The 21,658-nt window shown below is 34.7% G+C and overlaps 1 protein-coding gene across 9 annotated transcripts in view; it reads left to right on the top strand.

The window, feature by feature from the left end:
* Positions 1 to 21,658, top strand: part of NFAT5 (nuclear factor of activated T cells 5) — a 129,954-nt gene that overhangs the window by 12,667 nt on the left and 95,629 nt on the right. The window lies entirely within an intron of this gene.

The raw sequence follows: 21,658 nt of genomic DNA on the forward strand, positions 1-21,658 counted from the left end.
GAATAAATACTGTTTTAGGTATAATTGGCATACTGGTAATTTATCATAATTTTTGTATTGTAGAACAACTAGTGCTTTTACCAAGTAATAATTTCCTGATGGATACCCTGACTGGCTTATAAGCTTAATATTTCCCCTAATTATAGAAACCAACTTACTCCTAAGAATACTTAAGATTAGGTCCGTAATCAGGGTTGTCTGTACTCATTTGGTGGAATTATAATGGGCTGTTTGAGGTGGCAAGCTTCAAAAGGGAGATGGTGGCTAATTCTAAAAAGAGAAAGGTAACCTAGAGCTGTAACATAGCCATTGAGTAGTTGTGTTCTCACCATTCTAGTTTGCTTGTGTGTAAGTCAAAAGGTGCATTTTCCCTTAAATTTAGTTGTGTTTTCTTCTCTTATATACTTATACTAGGAACTGTTCCTTCAATTTGCTTGGCCTTTTCATAAACATCAACTGTCAACCAGACATAGAAGCAAATGATATTTTAGAATCTCACAAATCAAACAAATTTAGAAGTAAAATTTAGCAGTCCTTTATTGTATGAGGAAAATGAAACAGAAAAGCTCTTTCGGAAAAATTTTGTAGGTTGGACCCTATCATAGTGCCCAGAAAAGAGAATTTTGGAAATGCCAAATTAGTGGAGAAAAGGTTTTAGGACTTCTTCCATGAAGGACTTTCAATTTTCACCACTCTACTGCTGCCCAGAGATTGACCAGAGCATTGGAGAGTCCTCTTTTGTGTGTTGGACCTCTCCTTTTCCTACTTCATTTTTGGTAGGACGTTGTTCATACACTTGTCCATTAATTGTATATTGAAGAGATCATAGACTGTAGTAAGCATAGCTCTTCCTAAAGGGATGGGATGGTGAGAAGAGGACCATTTTAGAAATACAAATATGGATATGCTATACTAGGACAGATGAGCATTCCTCATTTAGATTATTAAAAATTTTAAAGGTAGATAAAACTTCAACTCAGAAATTCAAAGGATAAAATTTAATAAAAATAAGAAAAAAGGTTTCATCAGTTAAAACAGCTAGGAATAAACAAAGTGAAAAAGCAATATCCCTAATTTTGGTATTTAACTAAAATTGAATAGAAACTTTAGGTCTAGAATCTGTATCTCAGCATGACTCAAATTACCCCTTTGAGTCTTCAGGGTAAGGCTTTTGCAGGAAGTTATTTTTTATGATACTGTGTTCCTTTGTTTTTCATTGTTCCTTCACTGTATATTTCGTCTTCCATCATAGGTGACTTTGTCACTCCAGGTTATCTAAGGAGCTCCTTACTTTGGCATCTATAGGACTTCTCAGTACAATTTTTAATGAATGCTCAGAACCAGGTGCCTAAACATGAGTATTCTGAATGAACCAATAAATTGACAAATCTTGTTTTAGGCAGTTGGGTTATGGTATACAATAAAGTGGTTTCCCAGTAATTTTAGGTTTGAGCATTTATTAAAAAAACTATTTGTCAAAGTTCAGTATTTTTCAGAGAAAGGTGTTTCACGGTACAGAGCAGTGCTATTTTTTCTTTGTATTGTTAAATAAAACAGTTGAATTTCAATTTGTAAATATGAGAAAATTGTCATTGACGGCTTTGTCTCAGGGTAGAACATTGTAAGGAGAAAATAAATTCTAAAGTGGTTTAGACAAAAATATATTTTAAGTTTAATGTCCTACAAATTTCAGGTTGTGTTTTATACCTTTTTCTGGCTCGTTTTCCCCTTGACCTGACAGGATATAAAAGTTTGTCCCACATAATTATTTTTCAGTTTTGCTAAACATTTTTTAAATGGCTAACTTTGGCCAAGGGTAAAAAGACATTGAGTCTCTCTTGCCTCAAAGGTGTTTTCTAAGGTTGCTGTCTATTGCCTCTATTGAGTAGGATCACTAAGAAGTTATAGGACCCTGTTCTCTGTTTTACAGCATATCCAACTCCAAGGTCTAAGGTCCAACTATATAGGAACGTTTACTGTCCCACTTTGTGGGGCCTTGGAGCAAGACTGCCTGGGTTCAGGTTCTGGTTACATTTTTCACTAGTTAGGTAACAGCTTGGAAAAGTTAATTGACCTCTCCATGCCTCAGTTTCCTCATCTGTAAAATACTAGTGATAATAGAATTTACATGATAGGGTTGTGAGAATTGAATGAGTTAATATAAGTGAAGTGCTTAGAATGGTGCCTAACATAAGCTACATAAGTTGCTGTTGATATTGTAATATAGTGTCTACATGGTTTTTTTTTAAAGGTTCAAAAAACATACTTTTATTCTAAGATCACTAGTGCCAAATAAAAAGTAGAAAATACCACATTTTAAATAAAGCAGAATAAACATCAGCATTAGTCTTTTTGGCATTCTGTGTTTGTGGCCATTTTCTTTTGAGTGTTGTTTTTTTTTTAAGATTATTCATGGATGGAACTGGAGAGCATTATGCTAAGTGAAATAAGCCAGGCCGTGAGGGACAAATACCATATGATCTCACCTTTAACTGGAACATAATCAACAAAAGAAAAAAGCAAACAAAATATAACCAGAGACATTGAAGTTAAGAATATTGTAACAATAGCCACAGGGGAGTGGGGAGGGGATAGTGGGGAGAGGGGTCTATAAAGGACACAAGGACAAAAATCAAGGGGGAGGGTAGAGGTGGGGGAGGGAGGTGGGACTGGCTGGGGTGGGGTGGAGGGAAGGGGAGAAAATGCAGACAATTGTAACAAAAATAAATAAATTAATAAAAAAAGATTTTATTTATTTTTAGAGAGGGGGAAGGGAAGGAGAAAGAAAGGGAGAGAAACATCTATCGGTTGCCTCTTACATGCACCCCAACTGGGGACCTGGCCCATAACCCAGGCATGTGCCCTGACCAGGACTAGAACCGGCCACCTTTCGCCTTGCGGGATGACACCCAACCCACTAAACTATACCAGTCAGCACTTTTGAGTGGTTTCTTGATTGTAGGAATAATAACAGTGCCACAGTTTCTCTGGGTTTAAAAACAACAATTTGTGCTAGTGCAAGAGCAACTAATGCTGTTGGCCATCTCTTTTTTACTAATGATTTGTACTGACAAGTATATCTGGTCATTAAGGCTCAGTTTTCTTACTCTGGGTGTATAAGATGAAGGGGAAAAGCTTTAGATAGTCAATTCCAGGCTGGCCACCATGGAAAAATTACATTTGGTTGTATCTTATTTACAATTCAGTTGATATAGGGGAAATTGTGTAGTAGGGGGGGAAGTACAGAATTTGTAGTCAGAAAACATATTGAAATGTGAGTTTCACATTGTGCTCGTTGTATTGTTTTCATCCTTTTATGCTCATTTCCTCTTTAATAGTTATTATGAAGTTTATATGAAATAATGGTTTTCATAATTTTAAACATTATTTGAATTTAAATTTCTAATTTGCTCTGGATATTTTAGAAAAAGTCCAATATATATTTCAAGGAAAGAAATTTAATTTTTCCTGATAAGTCATTCTTTTCGGGTGTTTAAAATATTTTTGGTAAATTTTTTTTAATTGAAAGCTTAATTTTTCTGATATAATAAAATTATACTTTAGTTTACTACAAAATAACATTGGGCCATTGTGAAAAGCATAAAGCATATAAAGTAGAAAAGAAAATAATATGTAATCTTGCCACTGAGAGATAGCTCCTGTGCACATTTTGACATACAGTATATCATTCTGTACTTTCCATCTTTTCTGTGTATATATGGACATTTCATATTTATTTTTCTAAAATAGGATCATATTGTGAATTTTGTAACCTGCTTTTTTTCTTAGTATATTTTGAACACCACTCTAGGTTTATAAATGGAGCATAATTTAGCTTTATTTTTTTATTATAAAAATGTTAAATAATATATAAAAAAAAGTAAAAATCACAAAATTACATCTCTCATAATCCTTATTGTATTTCTATGCATATGTGTTTTACATAAATGGAATTATTTTTATATGATTCTATGCCAGGGGTGTCAAACTCATTTTCACCAGCGGCCATATAAGCCTCGTGGTTGCCTTCAAAGGGCTGAATGTAATTTCAACTCCTTAGTAGTTAAGGAATAGTTACATTTATACAGTCCTAAAATTATTTTGGCCCTTTGAAGGCAACCGCAAGGCTGATGTGGCCCCCCGGTGAAAATGAGTTCCACACCCCTGTTCTATGCTGTTTATATATATAGCCTTCTTCCTTCACTCAACAATATGTTCTATTTTCTATAATCCAAGTAGATCTATGTATGCCTTTATTTTTTGTGGTACATTGTATTTCCTAATATGGATGTGTCATCATTGCTATCATTTATTTAATGTCTTCTATTAATGACATTTAGGATGTTTCTAGTTTTGCTTTTGTCAACAATGCTGTATACAGCATTCTTATTATATGCATGTCTGCATACTTAATATTTTTTTTACTTTAACTTATAGAAGTGTAATTACTGGGAAAAGCTTATACACAGAATTTTGGTCCCTATTGCCTCCAAAAAGTTTTTACAACTTTATATTCACTAGCAATACCAACTTTTCTGAACTTTATCAGTACAAAATATTATCTTTACAAAATTATAATTTCATATTTTGTGCTATCTTATTTTAATTAGCCATTACAGTTGAATATGTCTCATTTACATATTGACCATTTGTATATCTTTTTGAATTGTCTGTTCTTATCCTTTACTAATCATTTGATGCCCAGTTGATTCAAAAGTTCCCTAAAAAGGGAAATGACAGCTATTTTATTATGGGTAGTATGTGTTACTTAGTTGTCACTGATGTTTTTCTATCAAAAATTATTGTAGTATCTGTAGGCTTGTAATCATTTTAAACTCCAATGGTCCATAGTTCTTGAGTAGTTTCCATGTACTTTACAAGATTAAGATTAAATTGATGTTCTTTTGGTTCCTTATAATGTTACTTAGCTTAAAGTTTTAAATGGCATTAATACTTATAAAATTGACAATTTTATATCTTCTAATCACTCTCCTCAATTCATCCTTCTTAAAAAATACTTTCTAGTTAAAAAGATAAAATTGTTCATTTTTAGTAATATATTGATCCTTTATTGTGAAACTAATGGCTGTAGAAACTATATTCCTTAAAGCAAATAATATATTTGACTGATACTTTATAAAATCTGAAAGTCTTCAGCTATTGTGATATTAAACATTAATTATTTGGAATTTTTGAAAAGATTTTGTTTATTTATTTTTAGAGAGAGGGGAAGGGAGGGAGAGAAACATCGATTGATTGGCTGCCTCTCGCATGCCCCCAACTAGGGACTTGGCCTGCAACCCAGGCTTGTGCCCTGACCGGGAATTGAACCTGGTGACCTTGCTGTTTGCAGAACAACACCCAACCCACTGAGCCACACCAGTCAGGGTGATTATTTGGAATTTTTAAAATTTTATGCCTCTCCCTTTTTTAAGGTATACATCATTGGTAGAGTGAATTTTCTTTTAGTTGTTGATAATTTTGTGATTCTGATAAATTACCTCTTTGTTAGCCTCAGTTTTAGGTGCTTGCTATTTCAGAGACAGACTGAGATACTTGTGGTAAAATAATAATAATTTCCTCAATAGTACCATGTGTCATAATTTTAATGTACTAAGTGATTAATTAATGTAAATCCCAAAGCTTAAGTAAGTGTGCCGATCTAAGTATACTGTTAAGTTCTTGATTTCTTTAAAATGTTTATTTAGATTAGTCTGTGAAATTTTTAAGTAGAATAATTTACTTTTGGAATATAGTAGTGTTTATACTTGGGAGTTTGAAACTGGGTACAGAGACATATATATAAGAATAAGTTCACATCCATTTTCTACTTGGGTGATTTAGGACTGTAATCCTTTTTAAAATTTAAAATTAATGATAACTTAATTTTATTTTTTGAAGAATCATGAAAAAGCCAGATTTAACTACATATTTTTGCCTGGTGCCAAAAATGAATAAACTAGTTTCAGGTTTCTAATGGGTTTTGAGTATTGTAAATATGTACCATGTTTACTAAATATGAATAAATTAATTAAACAAAATTTTAGGCAGAATTTTATTTTAACTGGTCCAATTTGTTTTTAAAGATTGTATTTATTTATTTTTAGAGAGAGGGGAAGGGAGAGCGAAAGAGAGGGAGAGAAACATCAGTGTGTGGTTGTCTCTCATGGGGCCCCCACTGGGGACCTGACCTGCAACGCAGGCATGTGCCCTGACTGGGAATCGAACTGGCGACCCTTTGGTTCATAGCTGGTGCTCAATCCACTGAGCTACACCAGCCAGGGCTTAACTGGTCAAATTTTAAAGCATGATTTTTACTGAGTTCCTGTATCTCTGTCTTTCTAGAAGATGTTATTGTGAAATATCTAAGAAGGAAATTGGAATGGCATTTGCCATTGGAAAAACTTTAATTCACCTCTAGTATTGCAGCACAGTTACATTTTAACAAAGTAATTTTGAGAATACTGATAAAAATGGTTATAATTCTAAAACAGGTAGGTGGATAGAATAGGGTGATGAAAAGGAGGAAAATGATAAATTGAATTTTTGAGTTTATTATAAGAAACCATGCTATTTTTATACAGTATAAGGATATATCAGGATTTTTTAAATATAAAAACCTGTATTTTAACCTGTCTTCATGTTAGAACATTTTTCGAGATGCTATTTTCATCTGTAGCTGTTAATGGGCTGGATTTATCCCAGTCTTCCTGGTTGTTCAATAACCTCTTAGCACTTGACTGTTTTCGTAGGTTTAGGCAAATCTACTACGTGTTTGTTGAAACTGCCAAGAGCTGGAATTAGAACTATTCTACTTCTAATATATATTCCAAATTTAATTTCATTCTGAAAAAATGAACTTTAATAACTTTTTAATTGACTGACTTTACATGTTATAATAAACAACAAGTAGGATTATTTATATTTTAGGACAGTGGGCAAGTAGATAGCTTACACTAGTGTTATATTATTCTTTGCATACTACTGTGTAGAGCACTTTGACATATATATATTATTTCATTTAATTTTTTTTGACACCTGGGAGGTATACTTATCATCTCCATCTTGTAGATAATAAAATCTAAACCCCAAATGATTAAGAGACCTGCCCAAGTAGATACTGTTAATCAGTAGAAGAGGTAGGGTCTTTTTTTTTTAAGTACATATTCTAACTTCTGATTATTCCTTTTTTTTAAAACCTTAAGATCATTTATCTACTGACTGACTGCAGATAAAATGGTAAAAGACAAAAATATAATTTCTTTACCCTAAGCTTACCCTCTACTTGGGGAAACAGACCAGTAAATAATTAATTGACAATAGCATGCTAAGGGCTCTGAAAAGGGAAGTACAGATTGATGAGGTGAGGCATGGGAAGGTACTGATGTGCCAGGGAATCAGAGGGCTTTTGATAGAAGGTGACATCCAGACTCTGTTCTGAAACCATAAAAATTAGTCAAGTAAAGCCCTGGCTGGTGTGGCTCAGTGGATTGAGTGTCGGACTGCAAAGGAAAGGGTCACCAGTTCCATTCCCAGTCAGGGCATGTGCATGGGTTGCAGGCCACATCCCCAGTAGGGGGCGTGTGAGAAGCAACCACACATTGATGTTTCTCTCACTCTCTTTCTCCTTTCCTTCCCCTCTCTCTAAAAATAAATAAATAAAATCTTTTAAAAAAATTAGTCAAATAAAGGTGAAGGGGCTGCATTGAAGGAAGAATGTTCCAGGCAGAGGGGGAAATATATTGGAAAATTTGGGTGTGAGCAAGAGCATAGTATGTTGGAGAATTGAAAGAAATTCAGTATGGCTTGATCATGGAGCAAGAAATTGGGGAAGGAAGAGGAAGGTAAGGGAGGGAAAAGGTATAACCATGAAAGATGTGGTAAACCATACCAGGGCTGGATATGATAGGAGCCTGATTTAGTTAGCTCAGGGATATCAGAGCCTAAATTAGTCATAGTAGAGCACAGAACCTCAGGTATCACAAAAAGCTGAATCGGCATGATAGAATATTATATATAGTCAACAAATGGTATTTTATACAGTTATTACATGTCTCATGTTTTCTTTATACAGTAAAGGGCATATGATGCCAATAGTTAAAACACAAATAACTGCGCTATTCACCATGTTAAACCTTGGAGATTAGCTTTGGCTATTAGATGTTTTTGCTACCATTTCTAGCCTGGCGGCAGGGGGACTAATTTGGAATGTCTAGGTTAATCTTCCTCCAAGGTATTCTAAAGTAGGTCTTGGACCTAAAGTTAATAGAGAATAGATAAGTGAGACTTACCGTTACTAGACCTTAATGTCTATTGTCTAGTGAAGAAGGTGTTAGGGAAAAGCCAGGGAGAAAGTAAGGATGGAGGGGTGGAAGTTATGACTTGTTACCATAATGGTATTTAGTTATTAACTTAATATCTAAGCATAAATTTAAGTCATTAATACACTGAATATTAAAATACCTGGGAAGGTGGCCACTTATCATTTGTTCAATATATTTTATTCCCAGTGCTTAAAGTATAGAGGCTCAGCATTGTTAATAGGGCACATACACAATTTGTAAGTGCTACTTTAAAATAATTGTTTCCCCCTGGCTGGTGTAGCTCAGTGGATTGAGTGCCAGCCTGTGAACCAAAGGGTTGCTGGTTCAATTCCCAGTCAGGGCACATGCTTGCATTGTGGGCCAGGTCCCCAGTATGGGGGCAACCACACATCGATGTTTCTCTCCCTCTAAACAAAATCTTTCAAAAAATAAAATAATTGTTTCATGCTAAAAATAAGACAGCAGAAGATAATAAGTTCAGTTTTGTATATATTGAAATGAAGATGCTTGCAGAATAGTGAGCATCTGCTATGCACCAAGCACTAATCTGGATCCTGAGGATACAAAAGTAAAGAAAACAAAGCCCCTACCATCACCAGTTTATATTCTGGTGGTTGGAAACAGACAAACAAATAATTGTCAAATGTTGGAGAGTAAAAATAACTAATCCATAGAGACAGAAAGTACGTTAGTGATTGTTAGGGACTCAAGGGATGAGGGAGTCAGGAATGGCTGCTAATGGGTATAGGTTTTTTGGGAGGGTGGTTATAAAAATGTTCTGGAATTAGGTAGTGGTGATGACTGCAAACTTTTTTTTTTTTTTTTTTTTTTTTTTTTTTTTATTTTTATTTTTTAAGACTATTTTGTTTATTTCTGCTCTGATCTTTTGATGACTGCAAACTTTTGTGAATGTACTCAAACCACTGAATTGTACAGTTAAAAAGGGTTACCTTTCTGTTATGTGAATTATATTTCAGTAAAAAGAATGTCAGGGAGTGAAAAAACCAAAGCAGGGTTAGGAAAAGGTAAGAAAGTGATAGGGGATGCTATTTTATATAGGGTAGTCAGAGTGCCTCCGAGAAGTGGTGCCTCATTTGTACAGAGACCTGAAGGAACTGAGGGAGTAAACTATGGGGTTATCTAAGGAAAGAATTTTCTAGATGGAGGAATGGCAAGTACAGAGAATTTGAGATTGCAAAGGTGCTTGGCATGTTCAAGAAACAGTAAGAAGGCCAGTGTGGCTAGAGCAGAGTGGGTAAGGAGGAGAGTTATAGTAGATAAAGTGAGAGAGGTGTTGGGGTGCTTAGATCATACAAGGACTTTGGGTTTTACTCTGAGATGGGAGCTCAGGAGTGATGTCATCTGAATTAGGTTTTAAGTGGATTATTCAGGTTACAGTGTAGATAATAAACCATAGGAATGAGACAGTAAATCAGTCAAAAGGTACTGCATTAGTCCAGGTGAGACAGATCAGGATGGTGGTAGTGGACATAGCAAGAAGTGGTGGAATTCTGGACATATTTTGTAGGAAGAGCAGACAGGATTTACTTATGGATTGGATGTGAAATGTGGGAGAAAAAGATGAGTGAAAAATCATACCAAAATTTTTGAATTGAGCGACTAGAAGAAAGGGGTTCTCATTTAATGAGATGCTAAAGACTAATGAATGGGTAGGTAAGTAAATTAAGAGATTGGTTTTGGACATATTAAGGATGAGATATGTATATAAGTATTCAAATGGAGATACTGAGTAGGTATTTATAGCTGTAAATCTGGAACTAGAGGCAAACATTGATCGTCATCAATTTATGGATATCATTGGAGTTATGGTTGAAGTTGAAATTAACGATCAGAAGAGAAGAATGAGAAAGAAGGTTGAGAATTCATTTCCCTGGGGCAGAAACCAAAATATTTAAGGGGTACGCAAAAAGGAGTAGACTAAAGAGGAGTCAGTGAGGGAAGAAAAACAAACAGAAGATAGTGAAGAGAGGAGTTTTCCAGAAAGTAGTAGTCACTAGTGTCAAAAGTTGCAAGTAAATCAATTAGGAGTTTATTGGTAACAGAGAAATTTTAATGAAGTAGTGTAACAGGAAGCAAGTAGTAGTTGGTTGAATAATCAATGTGACTAGAGGAAGTGGCAGCAACAGGCAAGGACAGTTTCTGTTGTACTAAGTGTGGTTGTAAAGGGAACAGAAAGTGGAAACTAGGAATCTACAATAGGAATAGGAATCTTGTACAGTGAGAGAGTTGAAGATAAAGGACAGGAAAGAAAGTTTTGGAGGAGCATGAAAGGAAAGAGTATCTAGTATACAGGGTTACTTATTTACTTGAGTCTAAGGAGAGAGGTAAGAATAATTTGTATCTGGGAAAGGATGAATGGGAAATTCATGCCTGTGTTCTCTCTGGAGAAATAAACAGTCATTTGCCAAGCATGATAGCTATAGGGTAGTGGGTAGTGGCTTTAAGAGAACCGTTGTTGAGAAGTGTGTGTGTGTGGTGGGGGTGGAGGGAGCTGAAGAAGAATACTTAAAGAAAAAAAAAAGTTGCCTGAACTACTCTGAGGAAGATCATGAATTCATAGTGGTACTCATCTGTGTGTTTTTCTCCCTAAAAACTTAGAAGTGATGCTATGTATGATGCCAGATAGGTACTGGAAATAGCGGCTGCAGGTGGCGAACACTTTGTGGAGTGTGTTTGTCTAACCACTATGCTGTATACCTGAAACTAATACAGAATAATATTGAATGTAAACTGTAGCTGAAAAAACAACAACCCCAAAGAAACAACAACAACAAAAAAACCTTGGAAGCTATGGTTCAAGAATGTCAAAGATAAGTGGTTAAGGTCATTGAGGATTGGGCATGATTAGCAGGATGAATATGACAGAAAAATAGGGTAAGGTAAAGGAATTATTCAAGAAACAACCTCATTTTTTCCTTGAAGTTATCTCCATTGGTCGTCTTCTTTTTCATTTTGTACTTATTTTCTTTGCTAATGCTGCCTATGTTTAATTTATTAGAAATATATATTCTTGCCCTGGCTGGTGTGGCTCAGTGGCTTGAGTGCTGGCCTACAAACCAAAGGGTACCAGTTTGATTCCCAGTCAGGGCACATGCCTGGGTTGCAGGCCAGGTCCCCAGTAGAGGGTGCACAAGAGGCAACCACACATTGATGTTCCTCTGACTTTGTTTCTCTCTCTCTCCCTTCCCCTCTCTCTGAAAATAAGTAAATAAAATCTTTAAAAATATATATATTCCTACCTTGAATTTTAAAAATATAGAAAAGTACAAAACAAGGACAAATTACATGAGAAAGCCTGCCATATCTATATATGACCATTGTTAATATGTTGGTGATTATTCTTTCACACATTTCTGTGTATGTATACACATTTACTTACATTTTTAAATTTTATTATTTATTTTTTAATTACAGTTTACATTTAATATTATTTTGTACCAGGTTCAGGTATACAGCATAGTAGTTAGATAATCATATGAGTATACTTTACAAAGTGTTCCCCCTGCTATTTCCAGTACCCACTGGGGAGCATACATAGTTATTACAATATTATTAACTATACTTCCTATGCTGTACTTTACATCCCGATGACTATTTTATAACTACCAATTTTCTCAATCCCTTTACTTTTTTCACCCAGTCCCCAACACCACTCCCCTCTGGCAACCATCAGTCTGTTCTCTGTATCTATGAGTCTGTTTCTGTTTTGTTTGTTCATTTACATTCCACATGTAAGCGAAATCGTGTGATATATGTTGTTTTCTGACTGATATATTTCACTTAGCATAATACCCTGTAGGTCCATCCATACTGTCAAAATGATAAGATTTGGTTCTTTTTTATTTTTAAATCCTCACTTGAGGACATACTTATTGGTTTTAGAGAGAGAGGAAGGGTCGGGGGGGAGAGATGTGAAAGAGAAACATCAATTGGTTACCTCTACTACACACCTGGATTAGGGATGGAACCCACAATCTAGGTATGTGCCCTGTCTGGGAATTGACCTGCAACCTTTTGGTGTATGGGATGATGCTCCAACCAACAGAGCCACCTGGCCAGGGCAAGATTTTGTTATTTTATATGGGTGAATAATATTCCACAGTATATATGTACCACAACTTTTTTTATCCACTCATCTATTGATGGGCACTTGGGTTGCTTCCATAATTTTGACTATTGTAAATAATACTGTGATGAACATAGGTGTGCATATATTCCTTTAATTTAGTGTTTTGAGTTTCTTCACATATGTATACCCAGAAGTAGAATTGCTGGGGTTATAAGATAGTTCCATTTTTAATTTTTTGAGGGACCTTCATGCTGTTTTTCATAGTGGCTGCACCAATCTGCATTCCCACCAGTGCACAAAGGTTCCCTTTTCTTCACTTGTTTGTTGATTTGACATAGCCATTCTGACAGGTATGAGGTATTATCTCATTGTGGTTTTAGTTTACATTTCTCTGATGATTAATAATACATTTTTGTATATATAAGTGTATTTGTACATTATGCATAAATGAGATTATGTAGTGCATCCTTTTTTTTAATTATCTGCTTACTGATAGTAAATACAGGGTGGTGCAAAAGTAGGCTTACAGTTATTCATATGAAAAGCAATACAATAATTAATAAAAGTAATACAAGAATAAACTCTGTGTTTTGCATACTCACAGTTGTAAACCTACTTTTGCCCTACCCTATATAGATTTAATATAATAGCTGCAAAGTATTCCATGGTTCAAATAACAAAATAAACTTAAATCAGTCAATTCTTTGATGATAGAATATTATTTTTTAACTGTTATAAACATCACTGCAACAAACTTATAATTATTTTTACTGTTATGGATATTTCCCATGAATGATAATAGCTAATATTTATGTAGCATTTTCTCTACAGTAAGCACTGTTCTAAGCACTTAAGTATATCTTTTATTTCTAAATTTCTTCTGTTAAATTTCAATTTGAATCCTTCAGACTTGCATCTTTCAGCGTTATCTTGAGAATGGAGTAACTAAATAAAACTTCTTGATGTAATTAGATAAGACCACCACAACCAAACCATCCTATAATATAGTGTTGTGGTTAAGTGCTTAGGGCCTAACAAAGCCTTAGGCTTTGTTGTTGGAAGGGATCTGGATTCAAATTCTCACCTTGTTACTTATCTTAGTTGTACGACTCTACACTTCAATTTTCTATTTTGTTAAATGAAAGTCATATAAAATATAAGACCTTTTTTCCTTGAGAAAAATTTATAACTAAGATGAAATAATAATTACTAAAATATTTTCAGTTAATTAAAATGTTTTTAATGTTACTTTCCTCTTCTAGGATAAGGGAAGCTAGAGAAATCTTGGTTATCATTTTTGTTTTAATAAATGTTCATAAATTAAATCTGTTATTATAAATCATGTATCAAAGATATTTAATGACAGAAGAAAATTTCCATTATGATTGTTAAATTTTTAAAAAGGGAGATACAAAACTATAACCCTAGTTTTATTTTTTAAAAAGACTAGTAGGAAATACATTAAAGTGTTAGAATGATGATCTTTGAGAATTGGAATTTGAAGTGACTTTATTTTCTCCTTTGCCTATCACTTTTATAACTCAATAAAGTATAGAGATATTAAAATAGAAGTCTTCATATTTTAGAACATTCTTTTAAAATTATTTTTGTTTTTATTTATTGGGGTAACATTGGTTAATAAAATTACATAGGTTTCAGGGGTACAATTTTATAACACATCTTGTGTATATTGTATTGTGTGTTCACCACCCCAAGTCAAGTCTTTCTTCATCACCATTTATTCCCCACTTTATCTTCTCCCTCGGCCTGCCTGCCTATCCCTCTGGTAATCACCATAAGTAGCAGAGTGAGAATTTGAATCCAGATCCCTTTCAACTACAAAACCTAATCAAAGTCTGTGTCTATGAGGTTTTTGTTTTGTATTTTTGCTTAATCCCTTCACCTTTATCATCCAGCCCCCCAAACTCCTACCACCTGACTGTTGTCAGTCTGTTCTCTATCCATGAGTCTATTTCTATTTTGTTTGTTAGTTTATTTTGTTCATTAGACTCCACATATGAGTGGAATCATATGGTACTTGGCTTTCTCTCACTGGCTTATTTCACTTAGCATAATACTCTCTAGGTCCATCCAGGCTGTCATAAATGGTAAGGTTTCCTTTTTTTGTGGCTGAGTAGTATTCCATTGTGTAAATGTACCGCTACTTTTTTATCCACTCTTCTACTGATGGGCACTTGGGCTGCTTCCTCATCTTGGCAATTATAAATTACATAGCAATAAATGTAGGAGTACATATATATTCTTTTGAATTAGTGTTTCGAGTTTCTTCAGATATATTCTCTGAAGTGGACTGGCTGGGTTATAAGGCAGTTCCATTTCTAATTTTTTGAGGTAACTTGATACTGCTTTCCTTAGTGGCTGCCCCAGTCTGCATTCCCATTAACAACAGTGCACAAGGGTTCTTTTTTCTCCACATCCTTTGCCAACTTGTCGTTCATTTTTTTGATGATAGTCGTTTCGACAGGTATGAGGTGATATCTCATTGGGTTTTAATTTTTTCATTTCTCTGATGATTAGTAACGTCGAGCATCTTTTCATATATGTATTTCATTCTGTGTCTATTCAGGTCCTTTGCCCATTTTTAAAAATTGTGTTGTTTGTTTTTTTTCACATTGAGTTTTATAAGTTTATAAATTTTGTGTACTAACCCCTTATCAAATGTATCATTGATGAATATGTTCTCCCATTCAATGGGTTGTCTTTTCATTTTGCTGATGGTTTCTTTTTAGTTTGATGTAGTCCCATTTGTTTATTTTTTCTTTTGGTTCCCTTGCCTGAGGAGCTATATCAGAAAAAATACCACTATAAGAAATGTCAGAGATTTTACTGCCTATGTTTTCTTGTAGGAATTTTATGGTTTCAAGTCTAACAGTTTAAGTCTTTAATCCAGCTTGAGTTTATTTTTGTGTATGATATAAGTAGGTTGTCTAGTTTCATTTTTTTTGCATGTATCTGTCCAGTTTTCCCAATGCCATTTACTGAATTGACTATCTTTACCCCATTGTATGTTTTTGCCTCCTTTATCAAATATTAATTGACAAACCTTGGTCAATTAATAAACCTATACAGACATTGGTTTATTTCTGGCTTCTCTATTCTTTTCCATTGATCTATGTCTATTTTTATCCAAGTACCATGCTGTTTTAATTAAATACCAGGTAGTGTGATTCCTCCAACTTTGTCCTTGTGTCTAAAGATTTGTGTGGCTATTGAGGTCTTCTGTAGTTCTAAATAAATTTTTTGGAATATTTGTTCTAGTTCTGTGAAATATGCTATTGGTATCTTGATAAGAATTACATTGGTTCTATAGGTTGCTTTGGGTAGTATGGACATTTTAATGATATTATTTCTGCCTACCCATGAATACTATATATGCTTTCATTTATTTGTATCTTCAGTTTGTTATAATTTTCCAAGTATACGAGTCTTTTACATCCTTGGTTAAATTTATTACAGTGTATTTTATTTTTCATAATGCATTTGTAAATGGGATTGTTTTTTAGTTTCCCTTTCTGATAGTTCATTATTGGTGTATAAAAATGCAACTGATTTCTGGATATTTATTTTGTATTCTGACACTTTACTGAATTCATATTAGTTCTAGTAGGTTTTTGGTGAACCTTTAAGGTTATCTATGTACAGTATCATGTCATCTGCAGATAATGATGGTTTTACTTCTTTCTTTCCAATTTGGATGCCTTTTATTTCTTCTTGTCTGTTTGCTATGGCTAAGACTTCCAGTACTATATTAAATAAGAGTGGTAAAAGCAGACATCTGTATCTTATTCCTGATCTTAAGGGAAACATTTTTAGTTTTGCCTATTGAGCATGATGTTGGCTGTGGGTTTGTCATATATGGGCTTTATTACATTGAGGTATGTTCTCTCTATTACTCCTTTGCTGAAAATTTTTATCATAAATGGGTACTGGATTTTATCAATTTTTTTCCTGCATCTATTGATATGATCATGTGGTTTTTATCCTTCATTTTGTTTATGTGGTGTATCACAAATTATTGGTTTGCAGATATTGTACCAACCTTGCATCCCCAGAGTAAATCCCACTTGATCATGGTGTATGATCTTTTTAATGTATTGCTGCGTCCAGTTTGGTAATATTTCATTGAGGATTTTAGCATCTATGTTGGTTAGGAATATTGGCCTATAATTTTCTTTTTTTTTGTAGTGTTTATCTGGTTTTGGAATTAGGATAATGCTGGACTTGTAAAATGAGCTTGGGAGTCTTCCTTCCTCTTGAATTTTTTGGAACGTTTTGAGAAGCATAGGTGTTAGTTCTTTGTATGTTTGGTAAAATTCACTGTGAAGCCATTCAGTCCAAGACTTTTGTTTGTTGGGAGTTTTATTACTGCTTCAATTTCATTACTTGTAATTGGTCTATTCAGATTTTCTGATTCTTCCTTATTTAGTTTTGGAAAATTGTATGTTTCTAGGAATTTATCCATTTCATCCACATTGTCCAATTTGTTGGCATACAGTGGTTTGCAATATTTTCTTACAATCCTTTGTATTTCTTCATGTCAGTTATTGTCCTTTTTCATTTCTGATTTTACTTATTTGGGTCCTCTCTTTTTGATGAGTCTGTTAAAGGTTTGTCAATCTTGTGTATCATTTCAAAGAACCAGTTCTTGGTTTCATTGATCTTTTGTATTGATTTTTTAAGACTCTATTTCATTTATTTCTGCTCTGATCTTTATTATTTCCTTTCTGCTACTTACTCTAAGTTTTGTTGTTCTTTTTCTAGTCCTTTAACTGTAAAGTTAGATTGTTTATTTGAGATTTTTCTTGTTTCTCGAGGTAGGCATATAATGTTATGAGTTTCCCTCTTAGGACTGCTTTCACTGTCCCCTATAGATTATGGGTTGTTTTGTTCTCATTTTCATTTGTTTCAAGGGATCTTTTGATTTCTTTCTTGATCTCATCATTAACCCTTTCATTGTTTACTAACATGCTATTTAGCCTCCATATCTTTGTGTGTTTTTCAGTTTTTTTCTTGTGATTGCTTTCCAGTTTCATACTATTATGGTCAGAGAAGATACTTGATAAGATTTCAGTCTTCTTAAATTTATTGAGACTTGTTTTGTGTCCTAACATGTAGTCCTAACATACTAGAAAATGTTCTGTGTGCACTTGTGAAGAATACATATTCTGTCTGCAGCCCTGGCTGGTGTGGCTCAGTGGATTGAGTGCCAGCCTGCGAAGCAAGGGGTCACTGGTTTGATTCCCAGTCAGGGCACATGCCTGGGTTGTGGGCTAGATCCCTGGGAGGGGGCGCATGAGAGGCAACCACACATTGATGTTTCTTTCCCTCTCTTTCTCCCTCCCTTCCCTGCTAAAAATAAATAAGTAAAATCTTTTTAAAAAGAATATATATTCTGCAGAACATTCTAGCTCTGAAACTTTTTATGCCATCTTTGAATTTTTACTCACAGATTTTAATTTTCAGTGTCTGTATTTATTGCAGCCCTCTAAGTCCTCTTCAAGTTTTTCATTTATATCTTGCATTGCAGAATGTAGAACTTATATCTCTCTAAAGGTCCAATTCTGTCATGTTTATGACCCTTGGATTATCATTTCTTCTATATTCTAAATAAAAGAGAGGGAATATAGGACTTACAGTCAAGATGGTGGCATAGGTAAACATGGCTCACCTCCTTGCATAACTACATCAAAATTACAACTAAATTACAGAAGAACCATTACTTGGAGCTGTCAGAAATCAAGTTGAATGGAAGTCTGATAACTATGGAATTAAAGAAATCACATCCATCCAGACTTGTAGGAGGGGCGGAGGGGTATAGACATGAAACTGGTTGGTCCCACATCCACGTGTGGTGGATTAGAATTCAGGAGGGATATTTTAGGAGTGAGGCATCCCAGCCCCACACCAGGCTCCCCAGCCCAGGGTTCCAGTGCCAGGAAGATAAGTCCCCATAACTGCTAGCTGTAAAAACCAGCAGGGATTGAGTTAGTGGAAGAAAATTCTGGAGTCCCAAGCAGTTCCTCTTAAAGAACCCACACACGAACTTACTCAGGCTCACTCCCTCTTAGCTCCAGCACCAGGGTAGCAGCTTGAAAGGCACCAGTGGCATACAGGGAGGAACTGAAGTGCCTGACATCAAGGTGAGGGCTGGGGGACAGCCTTCTTTCAGACAGAGAGACAGGCAGAGCCACACAGCTGGCAGGCAGGTGCCATATCTGAGACTCCATCAACTTGGCTAACACTGTTTGCCCTGCCCTGAAGATCCCCTGAGGCTCCATCCCACCCAATTTACAGCTGTTAACAGTGGCTTTTCCATATGAATGGCTGGTCTTGGCTCATGCTTCACAACTTCCTAAATCCTTTGTAAATAAAAAAACTTACTAAGATTTGGACAATGTACTTGTCAGTGCTATCATATACCAACAGCTTTTGGTGTTGGAGAGACCTACAAGTTACAAATTTGCAATGGCATTAATATCAATTAATGATATTGGCAGCATTACACTAATGACAATTATATCATTAATATTAATAGCTAAAATTTGTTTCATTCTTTCTAAAGGACTAGGCCATTGGATTCTTGGACATTCACATTTAATCCTCAGAACAACCCTTTGAAGTATAGATGGTACCATAACTCCTATTTTACAGAGGAAAACACAGACTATATGTAATAACTCGTCCAGGAGTACATAGCAACAAGCAGTGAAGCTGGGATTCAAATAATACTCAATTTATGTCCTGCTTGGTGTGCCTCAGTGGGTTGAATGCCAGTCTGCAAACTAAAAGGTTGCAGATTCAATTCCCAGTCATGGCACATGCCTGGGTTGAGGGCCAGGTCCCCAGTTGGGGGCATGTGAGAGGCAACCCATAGATATTTCTCTCTCCCTCTCATTCTTCCTTCCCCATCTTCTCTCTCAAAAAAATTAAAAAATAAAGTCTTAAAAAATAAACTACTCAATTTGATACTAGACCACCTTGCTTTCCCCCCTGTGAAACATTTTGTCTCCTGATTGTTGTGAGATTTGCTGAGATAATTTATATATAAATATCTATTATTGCAGGCTAAATGGGTTGTTTTTTACCTAATAGGAAGAGCAATTGTTTTGGATTAGGTGGCATCATCCACCTGCTGGTCAAATAAGGCATTGTTCTTAAAATTTTCTATATTGAGGTGAAATTCACATAAATTAACTATTATAAAATGAACAATTCACAGTGTTATATGTAAGCACCACTTCTATCTAGTTCAAAAACATCACTCCAAAAGGAAACCCTGTACCCAATAAACTATTGTTCCCCCATCTCCCTCTCTCCCCAGCCCCTGAAAAACACTGATCTGTATTCTAGATATTTTATATAAGTGAAATCATAAGAGTATGTGACCTTTTGTGTCTGGCTTCTTTCACTTAGCATGTTCTCAAGATTTATCCAGTTGTAGCATCTGTTAGTACCTCATTCCTTCTTATGGGTGAATACTGTTCCCATTGTATGGATACCACAATTTGTTTATCCATTCATTTTCTGATGGACATTTGGGTTCTTTCCACCTTTTGACTATTCTGAATAGTGCTGCTAGTCCCATACTATGAACATGCAAGTACATGTATTTGAGTACCACCTTTCAGTTCTTCGGAAGTGAGTTTTTGTTTGTTTTTTAAGTGGCCTTTATTCTTTAAAATTCTATAAAAATATTAACAAAATAAAATGGAAAAGCACTATATTATAAAGAGTATATATTTGTATCCATATCATCTTGTGTGGAGCCTTACACAGATGCTTAGTAAAAAATTGGACTGTTGGTTTTTGGAAAAATGCTTTCTGATTCTGATTTTGCTGTCAATATCAGCTTTTGGGTAAATTCTTCATCTCTGACCCTACATAGATATAATTTTTATATCTATGAACTATGCAAATATAGTTTCTATATATATATGTATATATATATATATATATATATATATATATATATAACATTAGGAAATAGACTAGACTAGGTAAACTTTAAAAGTCAGATTTTAAGTTCTTTGAAAGTATATACTTTTTTTAATAGGAAGTGTTTTGTACTACATCTTTATTTCACCCTCTGGAAGATCAGATACTTACTAGCCTCTGACTATTGTATACAGTTTCTTTTTCATTAAATTTACTTTTGGAGAAGGATCAAGAAAGTTATGATCTTTACCGTTAAGAAAGTTGAGACCACTGTTCTAGTCTTTAAGCTCTTGCAAAGTTTATAAAAGACTCATCTTTTGCTTTCTCCTTCCCCCATTTCAAAAAAAAGATATCAATCTTGCAACCCCTAGTGTGGAAATTGGAAACTCAGATGCCTACATGGACTCAGTGTAATGTAAATCAGTGAAATTGGCTGAATCCTACTTGCAGTAACTGAAAAGGACACTAAAAGAGGCAGCTTCACTTTTCCCTGTGGGTATATATATACTCAATGTTGCCAGATCCTGTTGACTCATCAAGAGAAGCCAGAAATCTGGATTTTTATATAAAATCCCATTATTAACTGTTGGCATCCAGTTCAAAACATTGTTTAGACCAAACAGAGCACTTTTAAAAAATTTCTGTTCATTTGGGTATCTTTATTAAGCAAATATTTGATGTTCCTGAAATGAGAAAATCTTGGGTCTATGATTTAAAACACAGTGCTCATTTTTTATTGTACTGATTAAAGCTAAATAAAATGGATATTATTTGCTTCCTTAAATTTATCTTAAACATATATTCATTCCTAGGACAATAAGCCATTGGCTTGATTGCTCCCTGAAAATAGCTATGAGGATAAAACAAATGTTTGCAGTTTTTAATTGAACTTGTTGGGGTAACATTGGTTAATAAACTTATATAAGATTCATGTGTACAATTCTATAGTACATCATCTGTATACTGTATTGTGTGTTCACCACCCCAAGTCAAGTCTCTTTCCATCATCATTTACCCCCCATTCCCTCTTATACCTCCCCCACAACCTCCTGCCTCCCTGGTAATCACCATACTGCTGCCTGTATCTGTGAGGAGTAGTAGTTGTTGTTGTTGTTATTATTATTATCATTATTATTATTATTTGCTTAGTCCTTTCACCTTTTTCACCCAACCCTGCAAATCTACCGCCCCCGCCAGCTGTCAGTGTATTCTCTATCTGTGAGTCTGTTTCCATTTCAAACAAAACACTTGTGCAGTCCAGATATGTACTGTAGAAAATATAAAGCCT

Source organism: Desmodus rotundus, chromosome 12, assembly GCF_022682495.2.
Source record: "Desmodus rotundus isolate HL8 chromosome 12, HLdesRot8A.1, whole genome shotgun sequence".
Classification (NCBI taxonomy): Eukaryota; Metazoa; Chordata; class Mammalia; order Chiroptera; family Phyllostomidae; genus Desmodus; species Desmodus rotundus.